Here is an 11214-nt window from a genome sequence, read left to right as displayed (position 1 = left end):
TGTGTCTTCCAATACTTTGCTAAAAGAACTCTTGCTGCTGTTGTAGCATACATAAAGAACGTCCTATCTTTCCTTGCCACCAATTGGCCCACCATGCCCAGGAGAAAGGCCTCTGGTTTCTTGTGAAAGGTACACTTAAGTACCTTCTTAATTTCATTATAGATCATTTCCCAGAAGACCTTGATCCTTGGGCACGTCCACCAAAGGTGGTAGAAAGTACCTTCGGTTTCCTTACATTTCCAGCATTTATTATTGGGCGTATGATAGATTTTTGCAAGCTTGACTGGGGTCATGTACCACCTATAAATCATTTTCATAATGTTCTCTCTTAGGGCATTACATGCCGTAAACTTTATACCGGTAGTCCATAACTGTTCCCAGTCAGCAAACATAATGTCATGACCAATGTCTTGTGCCCATTTAATCATAGCTGATTTAACCATCTCATCCTATGTATTCCATTTCAACAGCAAGTTATACATTCTTGACAAATTCTTAGTATTGGGTTCCAACAATTCTGTTTCTAGTTTTGATCTCTCCACCTGGAAACCAATTTTCCTGTCCTGTTTGAAAACTTCATTTATCTGGTAATAATGAAGCCAGTCTCTTACTTTTGACTTCAGTTTCTCATAGCTCTGCAATTTCACTTTTCCCTCCTCTTGTTCTATAATTTCCCAGTATTTTGGCCATTTAGATTCCATATTAAGTTTTTTGACTTCCTTAACTTCCATTGGTGACAACCACCTAGGGGTTTTGTTTTCCAACAAATCTTTATACCGAACCCAAACATTATATAATGCTTTCCTAACAATATGGTTTTTAAAACCTTGGTGAATTTTAACCTTGTCATACCATATATATGCATGCCAGCCAAACCTATTATTGAACCCTTCCAAATCCAAAATGTCTGTGTTTTCAAGAAGCAGCCAGTTTTTTCAGCCAGCAAAAAGCCGCTGATTCATAATACAATTTTAAGTCCGGCAGGGCAAACCCCCCTCTTTCTTTTGCATCAGTTAATATCTTAAATTTTATTCTGGGCTTTTTGCCCTGCCAGACAAATCTAGATATGTCTTTCTGCCACCTCTTGAAACAATCCATTTTATCCACAATCTGCAATGTTTGAAACAAAAACAACATTCTCGGCAAAACATTCACCTTAATAACAGCAATTCGGCCTAACAAGGAAAGTCTCAAATTTGACCATATTTCTAAATCTTTCTTAACCTCTGTCCAACATTTCTCATAATTGTCTTTAAATAAGTTCACATTCTTGGATGTCAAATTAATTCCCAGGTATTTCACTTTCTTTGCTACCATTAAACCAGTTTCACTATGAAACTTCTCTCTTTCAGCAACTGTTAGATTTTTGTCCAGTACTTTCGTTTTCTGTTTATTCAACTTAAAACCTGCTACTTGACCAAATACTTGTATTAGCTCTAAAACTCTTTTCGTACTAGTGTCTGGCTCTTGTAAAGTTAATACTAGATCATCTGCAAACACTCTCAATTTGTATTGTTTAGCTCCGACCTGAATCCCTTTAACCAGCTGGTCCCCTCTGATCATATTTAATAAAACCTCCAAGACAGATATAAAAAGTAATGGGGATATTGGGCATCCCTGTCGTGTCCCTTTTTCAATAGCAAATTCTTCAGTAACCACGTTATTTACAATCAGTTTTGCTTTTCGTTCAGAATAAATTGCACCTATACCATTCTCAAAACCTTGGCCTACCCCCATCCCTTCAAGATTCTTTTTCATAAAGCTCCAAGAGATATTGTCAAAGGCTTTCTCCGCGTCCACAAATCTTAATACTGCCTTAGTATTAATATTAGCTTCTAATAATTCCATAATATCTGTTATGTTTCTCACATTGTCAGATAAATGTCTTCCTGGAAGAAAGCCCGCCTGGTCTTTATGAATCTCTCCCACCAAAACTCTTTTCAATCTTTTTGCTAAAATGTCTGCAAAAATTTTGTAATCCACATTAAGTAATGATATAGGGCGGTAGTTCTTAATCTGATTCTTCTCAGTCTCTGATTTTGGTATAAGTGTAATATACGCTTCTTTCCACGTGTGCTCCATTGGTTTTAAAGCTAAGTAGTTTTTGTTAGCTTGGCAAAAGATACAACCTGGTGTTAGCAGATCAAAACACACCTCATGCAGCAACAGTGGGTGGGTACAAACAGATTAAAACACACCTCATGCAACATCAGGGTGGGTACAGACAGTCACAAAATTGCATTAAAAAAACAAACATTCAAGAGCATGCAATTATACTCGTACATGAACTCTTGAGGTCATGCCTGAACTACAATTTGTGTGGCCCTGGAAAAAAGGCCCTGAATGAGTCCCTCCCCACCACCTCCCCATTCAAACACTTTCTCCTTCTGTGGCTGATTTTGCTAGCCTGGTGTCTTCCAGGGATTTTGGACTCCAACTTCCATCAGACCCAGCTAACACAGCTGTATTCATGGAACTTATCTTCAGCAGTCATACATACCACGTTGGGTGAAGAGGATAAAAAAAATAGGAGAGGTCTGTTGCCTTTCAGCCTTCCTTGAGGGCTTCTGAGAGGCATCAAATGGATCACTGGAAGTTCCTTTTATGGTATGGTAGCTTGCTTCTGACTTTTTGAGAGTTTTTTTTTTTTAAAAAAATTGCCTCTGTGGCTCACAAGAGAACCATAGAATCATAGTGCTGTACAGCTTGGAATGCTTGGAATATTTTGCCCAACCTGGGACTTGAACCCACAGTCTTGAGATTAAGAATCTCATGCTCTACCAACTGAGCTATCCCAGTATGGCCTGAGTCCATCCCCTTTCTCCTCCCCTTTATTTTAGGAATTATTATCACCACGGTCCTCTCCAGACTGATTCATTCAGTAACAAGTCATTGACTAGCACATTAGTGGTAGATTTATATCAGACCATCCATACATCATTCTCCATTATTAGTTCTACAATGTTACCACAAATTTGCTGTGGCACTCCTACACTATAGTACCACAAAAACAGGGCAACATTCTTTCCTCACCCATTTATCGCATAAAATTATACTGTACAGTAATACCTCCACGAACGTCCGCCTCATCTAGCGTCCATTCCGGTGAACATCCGCAGCAAACCCGGAAGTACTGGAATGGGTTACTTCCAGGTTTGCCGCTCGCGTATGCGCAGAAGTGCAAACCGTTCCGCGGGTGCAGCACTTTGCCCTGCATCTTTTTCAGCTAGCGGCCGGGGCTCCAGAATGGATCCCAGTCACAAAACAAGGTACGACTGTATAAGATTTCATCCAAGGAGTTACAGCACATGCACTGATTAGAAATGAAGTAGTGTTTCCACCCTGAAACTTTTGAAGGTGCAAATAAATCATGCATAACTGATACTGATACCAATACTATCATGAGCACAAATTATTGACTGCACAATAAAAAGGATGTCTTTGATAAAATGACAACTGCCTTGAAGTGCTAGAAGCAATTAAAGGTAAAGAGACCCCGATCATTAGGTCCAGTCGTGACCGACTCTGGTGTTGTGGCGCTTATCTTGCTTTACTGGCCGAGGGAGCCAGCGTACAGCTTCCGGGTCATGTGGCCAGCATGACTAAGCCGCTTCTGGCGAACCAGAGCAGTGCATGGAAACGCCGTTTACCTTCCTGCCGGAGCGGTACCTATTTATCTACTTGCACTTTGATGTGCTTTCGAGCTGCTAGGTTGGCAGGAGCTGGGACAGAGCAACGGGAGCTCACCCCGTCGCGGGGATTCGAACCGCCAACCTTCTGATCGGCAAGTCCTAGGCTCTGTGGTTTAACCCACAGCAGTAAATTCTACTGAAACCAGCTGAGGCAATTCAATTTGTTAAAACATCTGGCTGGCCTCTGTGAGAAAGGATGCCAGACTAGTTGGACTCTTCCTCTGGCCCAACAGGGCTCTTCTTAACAGGCCTTGTTAAGTACATTTGCTTTGGATCAGAGTGCAAGAGCTGTCCCAGGATGTTGATCCACTTTTGGACAGAAGAGAAATACGTAGTTTCTCCATCTGTTACTGAATACTAAATAAACAGTTTTGCAAAACCCCTTGGGAATAGAAAAACAGATTCATGATGCCAGCTTGGAAAGAAAACACATTACATCCACTGCTAAGGGGTGTTATAACTGTCTTTCTCTTCCTACTCCTTATACAATAAAAACACTTTATGAAGAGTTTTACAATGTACAACCTTCCTATTTAAATTTTTGTGCTGAGGGTGTTTGCATGCCTGCTTGTTCTCTGTAACTATTCTCTTTTGCATATACTGGTATCTCGGGTTAAGAACTTAATTCATTCCGGAGGTCTGTTCTTAACCTGAAACTGTTCTGAACTTGAGGTACCACTTTAGCTAATGGGGCCCCCCACTGCCTCCGCCACACAATTTCTGTTCTCATCCTGAAGCAAAGTTCTTAACCAGAGGTACTATTTCTGGGTTAGCGGAGTATGTAACCTGAAGCGTCTGTAACCCGAGGTACCACTGTACTTCATATTTCAACCCTTCTCAGAAAAATTTGGATCTAACATTGTTATGGACAAATTAGGTGCATGTGCATAAATGCACCTCTTCATAAAATACACACACATGAGAGCATTCACACCAACACACAGAAATAAGGCTTAACAACTCCATTATCAACATAGCCCCGAAAACTGACCAATCAAATCCCTCCTCCTTTGACAGCCAACCAATCAGAACACTGAAGCCCTTAAATTTTTAAATCCCCTTGCAGAGTAGCAGCTCTGCAAACCCACTTCAGAATAGTTTGTCAACACCTCATCCATCAAACAGTGGGGGGCAAAATGGAGACACACACCTAGTGGAAGTCATCAATTAAACCTATGAACCCTATTCTGTGAATGGAAATCAATAGAAAAGCACTGCAAATGTTTGAATAAATTGTTTTATTTGTACAACAAGAATCTCAAAGACATAAATAAAGTGGTCCCAAGCAGTAGTGCTGGTAAAGTGAGGGGAAGTCATAATCCCTGAAGCGCAACAGCATATACTCATACTTGGACCTCTCCCTGAAAACTGTCAATGGGCAAAACCTAACCTAACAAAATAAAGAAAGATGACTTACAAAAAGGGGCTATTTGGACAAGAGACTGAGTGAATCAAACTAACACAATTGTAATATCAAAGTACCGTAAACATAAATGCTAGCTTGACTGACAGGTGACAAGTCAGAGACTCAAATATCAGTCTACCACAACACTGTTTTTTGTGACATGGCATGACATTTGTAATACACCTTTGGGGGAGAGTATGATGGGGGAAATGGAACTTTTAAAAAGAAGTTGCTCTCTTTTGTTCAGGGCTTCTTCTTTCATGCTTAGAGGTTGAAACCTGTTGCAACAATAAAGATCAGGCTTAATACTTGCCTTTTACTTAGTTATGAAAGTATCCTAGCCTCCTTTTCAAATTTCTTTTAAATTCTGTTTATTTATATGAACATTTATGTAAATTTAATGAATTTTAGTTGTTTTTAACTCGTCAGCCATTCTTTCTTTAACTACATCATTACCCTAATAGCAATTCTAAATCCAATCTAGCCTTCAAACACTATATCAGATGCTGCACTTGCCATGAAATTATTATCTGAAGGTCTTCCCACAGGCAGGCAGCCAGTTTATTAGATTGAGGCTCTCCCGCTCACAGGTGGTGATGATTTTATCTTTTACTTTTACACACAAAGTTCAGGCTCTTGGACACTCACAAATGCATGGTTGTTGCATGACAAGCCAGCTGCTTTCTCTCTACACCAATGTACTGATTTGGGTAGAAACAAGCAAACAAACTATGGCATATTCTCCGTAAGGAGTTATTTTGGACCATATTCAGAAAATGCCTCCCAACAATCAGCTCAAGCCCCCTTTTGTCTGGGAAGCATGAACAGCCTCACCTGCACAAAACAACACAGAAATGCTTTTATAACTCATTTGAGAGCATGCCAAGTAGGAGATGATAAAAGCTCAACTGTATCATTCCCAAACAAATTGGACAAACAGGAAGTAAAATGTGACTTTGCTTAACCCCTTTAGTGAATAGCACAGAATCTCGAATATGTCCACTTATGGAGCACTACACTTTCAGTTAGGTATAATTATATATACTTCCAATTAGAAAAAAAATTAGTCTTTTGGTCTGAGTTGATATAAGGCACATTCCTGTATCGAATTACCCCATCCATATGGTTATTGACGCTCTCAACACAACCCCCTCAAGGAAATGTTTAAACATCAGATGACAAGACAACAGATCCAGGCCCCTTATTTATCCCTCCCTGAAGAAACTGAATAAAATAATGAATACTGTGTAAGGTAAGATCCACTTCAGACTGGGAACACCAAGGCAGATAAGCTGTTCAGGTGGTGCTGTAATTATGACTGGTTGATGCCCTTCTGTAAGCCAGCAAGGCATTAAGGACCTGTCATAAAAGCATCTCAGACAATGGCAAAAAGATATTATACGATTTATCTAGAAAGGGAAGAAACCAAGAATAAAATAGAAACTTCTTACTGACATTAAAGACAGAGGAGGTTTCTCTCTACCAGATTTAAAATTATACTTTGAGGCAACCTGCATTTCCTGGATTGGATTAAATTAGAGAATACACACTTGTTAGACTTGGAAGGGCACGATAATAGATTTGGTTTTTACTTACTTACTTACTTACTTACTTACTTACTTATTTAATTTCTATACCGCTTTATATTTTTAATAAAAACCCTCAAAGCAGTGCACAGCATTAAATCAATAAATCAATAGCCATGTGATGTTCCTCCGGCCTCATGAGGAGCCTCTTCAGTAGGGCTGGTGAGTGTGGGCCCCACCCTCCTAGGCCAGGTGGAAAAGGCCTTACAGGGAGCTGCCTTCACACTCACAGCCAGGCGATGTTCCTCCAGCCTCATGAGGAGCCTCTTTTTGGCATGCGTATTTATGGTATTAGAAAGCAAAAGTCCACAAAGGATTTCATAATCATATGATAAGAAATGTGATTTTTAAGGTACGGAAAAGATATAACAAACAAACAAACAAACAAACAAACCATGGTGGATATCCCCAGTAGAAGCAATATCTTTAAAAAAGGTAAATATGAGGACTAAATGGCCAACATACAGAGAGCTGTTAACAGAAGTGGACAACTAATTAAAGTTAAAAGAATTTGAGGAAATTAGAGAGAAGGTAACAGATTGGTTACAGTATCTTCAAATAAATGAAAAATTTAAAAATGATAAAAAGAAAGGTTTTAGCTACACAATATCAAGATTTCAAAGAGAAATTGTAGAAGATAATACTGTACAAAATTACTGTCGAAAATGTATAATTTGTTGTTGGAATGGGAAATCAAAGAGGAAGAGGTTAAGTGTGTAATGATAAAATGGCAAAGGATTTGGGACACAATATACGAATGTGTGATTGGAAAAGGCTTTGAAGAATGGACTTGAAATTTACTGCATGTTTCTCACTTAAAGAGAACTATATGAAAATGATGTACTGATGGTACTTACCGGTAACTCCGGTGAAACTTGCTAAAATGTATAGAACAAGTTCTAATAAGTGTTGGAAATGCAGAGAAAAGGAGGGTACATTCTATCATAGGTGGTGGGAATGTCAGGTTATTAAAAGCTTCTGGGAAATGATCTGTGATGAACTGAAGAAAATGTTTAGAACAACTTTTGTTAAAAAACCAGAAGCTTTTTAATTAGAATTGATAGGAACTGAAGTACCTAAGGAACAGAAGAAAATATTTATGTATGCTACAACAGCTACCCAAATACTGTTAGCCCAAAGATGGAAGGAAGAAAAGAAACCGACAAAAGAAGAATGGCAGATCAAGCTAATGGACTATGTAGAAATGGCAAAATCAATGGTAAAGCTCAGAGACTACGATAACGAGAAATTTTAAAAAGAGTGGGAATTGTTTATTGTTTATGTACAAGAATACAGTAAACAAGTTGATACATTGGCAGGCTTTTAAATAACACGTGCAACTAGTAGAAAATTAGGTAAAATTAAGGGAAATAATAATGGGATAATAATGGATATGCAGAAGAAATTGGTTAATATAAGGAACCAGAAGAGGATATGGAATGAAGTCCAGAGATTTAAAGAATCTTAAAAGAGAAAATTTGTGATAAGGTATTTGTTTTTATTTGTAAAAATGTAACTGTGAAAAACTAATAAAAAATTATTTACAAAAAAAAAAGGACCTGCCATAAAACAACTAGTTTCACCTCCAGGTGAAAGAGCTGTCTGGTGGAAGAGGTCTGGTTGAGGATCTTAACTGAGAAGATATGGCAGAAGGGGCCAGCTCCATGGTTCTCATTTCACTAGATTCATTGTTGGCATTCATCTGTCTCCGGATTTCCTTTGGGGAACAAGGCACAGCAAAGAATGTGGTGATGGAGGGTCTCACAGCATCAGCATCCAAAAAGAGTCTTATTCCTCTCATAACCACAGCCTTGGATTCAAGCAGAGCTCCAGCAGGGTTCTCTCTCTCTCTCTCTCTCTCTCTCTCTCTCTCTCTCTCTCTCTCCTTCTTTCTCTCTCTCTTCTTGCTATTTTCCTTCCAGTTCACATCACAGTCCTTCCAACTCCATTCTAAAACTCTGGCTTTTGTCTCTTCCACTGCCTGCGAGTTCAGCGAGGGGCACCTCCCATTTGCCTGCCTCCAACAGAGCCCCTTCCTCTGCTCTTAAACTTCAGCAGGAAGCTAGCCTGGCTTGATTAGCTTCTATCACTTTTTGGATCCAGAGCTTAGAGGAGTCTGACAACCGGCTTAACTCACACACACACACACACACACACACACACACACACACACGGTCTGGAACCCAGCTTAACACCACAAACTCATAACAATACCTTTTCAATAGCGAAAGAAGCCTAACCTGAAACTAGAAAAAGGGCAAATCCATCCTGTAGTTTCATGTAGGAGGGTAATTCCAATCCATCCTCTTGGGGAACCTCTAAACTCTTCATGAACTCATGAGGAAAAATGAATTACTTTCAAACTGAAGCTCTTTAGAAGAACCAACTTGCTCTTATACATGCCTCTATTTTTCTGTAAACTGCTTTGAGGTTTTTTTCTTATGATGAAGCATATATAAATTTTATTGGGACGCAGGTGGCGCTGTGCGTTAAACCACAGAGCCTAGGACTTGCTGATCAGAAGGTCGGCGGTTCAAATCCCCGCGACGGGGTGAGCTCCCGTTGCTCAGTCCCTGCTCCTGCCAACCTAGCAGTTCGAAAGCATGTCAAAGTGCAAGTAGATAAATAGGTACTGCTCCAGCGGGAAGGTAAATGGCGTTTCCGTGCGCTACTCTGGTTCGCCAGAAGCTGCTTAGTCATGCTGGCCACAGGACCCTGAAGCTGTACGCTGGCTCCCTCGGCCAATAAAGCGAGATGAGCGCCGCAACCCCAGAGTCGGCCATGACTGGACCCAATGGTCAGGGGTCCCTTTACCTTTACCTTTATATAAATTTTATTAAATAAAATAAGTTATCCCTAGGAGGAGGGAAAGTAGGAGGGAGAAGACAATGTTTTGAATCAGGCATGCCAAACATTGCGGAAGTTTGTCGCTGCAGCGGAAGGGCCCAACGGGAGTCAGTCAAAAATGCAGCACCTTTTTGAGGGTGCTCCAAGCCTTGGGGAGGGACAAACAGCTCTCTAAAGAGAAACATGTTCATTCTGAAATTCTAGCACCTCCATGGTGGGGTGGAAGAAAAATGGCGGGGGGGGGGGGACTCTACAGCTAGAGCACTGCTCCCATGTCTGTGCCCAGCTTGACCACATCACTCTCTGTTCTGAGAAGTGTCTAATCTCTTCAAAGAAACAATCCTGAATTACTCATCAAGATTCCTCACCCCTTAAGTTCCTTTTAAGTCTCTGATGGAGAAGAGAACGGACACAGATAACTTGAAGGTTTGAGGGAATCACTTTGCAACCCCTCCGCATAGAGGGAACGCAAAATCAGAGAACCGCAGTGTGACATACCAAACGCAGAGATTACACTACTCACATTCACAAAAACTAGCCCAACTAATTATTGTGAAAAATTACACTCTTGCCCTGATTACATTACACAAGTGCGTAGCCTCACCCCTTGACCTAAACCTCCAGCAAGTCTGGGCTAGAACACAAGTAGGGAGAGGATACTTTGTCACCTGTAGTGAGTTCTGACCTTATGCATCTCCCCAAATATTGATAGGTACCTTTGCTCCAGCTAACTGAGTAAATGGACGAAATAGCAGTCATTGAGGCAGTAACAAAAGAAAGCCTTAAACTTAGGGCTTAAACACACGGTTGCTTGTCTCGCCACTTTCCCCCAGGGGAAAACCTGCTCTTTAGGCTTATCTGCACTTATTTTTCTTCCACTCTTTCCATGCGCAGGTCCGCACAGCCTTAGACTTCTTACTGACACACATTGGACAAAAACTCCTGGAGAAGGAATCCCAGGGAAGTTGGGAGGCAGTAGATGATGAAATGGAGAAATCCTTTGCAAACATGTCTAAAGGAATGAAATAGCTAAATGGCAGAGATATGATGTTGGAGGAGTGGAAGAAAGTCATGGACAGAGAGATCAAGAGATAATTTGTAGTCAGTTCAGAGGAAAAAGCTGCCCAGCTCTTGGAAAAAGAATGGAAGAAGCAGAAATGGAAGGATTTTTTTTTTTAAAAAAAAATATTTTAAAAGTTTGGGAAATCACAGCAAATCGAACAGGAAATGGGATCAGAAGATATGGAACTGGGTGTGAATTGATGAATATCAATAAGTGAATAACTATGGAATGTTATTTTAACATATGAACACAGTGGAGAGACTCTTGTGTGAACAAAGACAAATAAATAACTCCTTTTAGACTTTTGTAAGGAATGGAAAATGAATGAATTTGAGACATTTGGATCTGAAGATTGGGAAAATATTGCTTAGCAGAAGAACAGCTGGATGTCATGCTAACAGTGGATATTTTGAATAATTGTTTTGTATGTAACTGACAGATGGAAAATGGGAACCTGTTTTTTATTTCTCTTTTCCCTTTTTTATTTTCTCCTTTCATTATTTTTATCTCCTCTCTTTTTCCCTTGCTTTGTTTTCATTTCGTTTTGTGTCCTCTCTACTCCGGGCCATTGAGGGAACTGTACACTCAATAAAGTGATGGATGGCTGGTGAAGGAACCTGT

This window comes from Podarcis filfolensis (assembly GCF_964270895.1).
Source record: "Podarcis filfolensis genome assembly, chromosome: Z".
NCBI lineage: Eukaryota > Metazoa > Chordata > Lepidosauria > Squamata > Lacertidae > Podarcis > Podarcis filfolensis.
The sequence above is the reverse complement of the archived record's forward strand: the minus strand, read 5'-3'. Positions refer to the sequence as shown.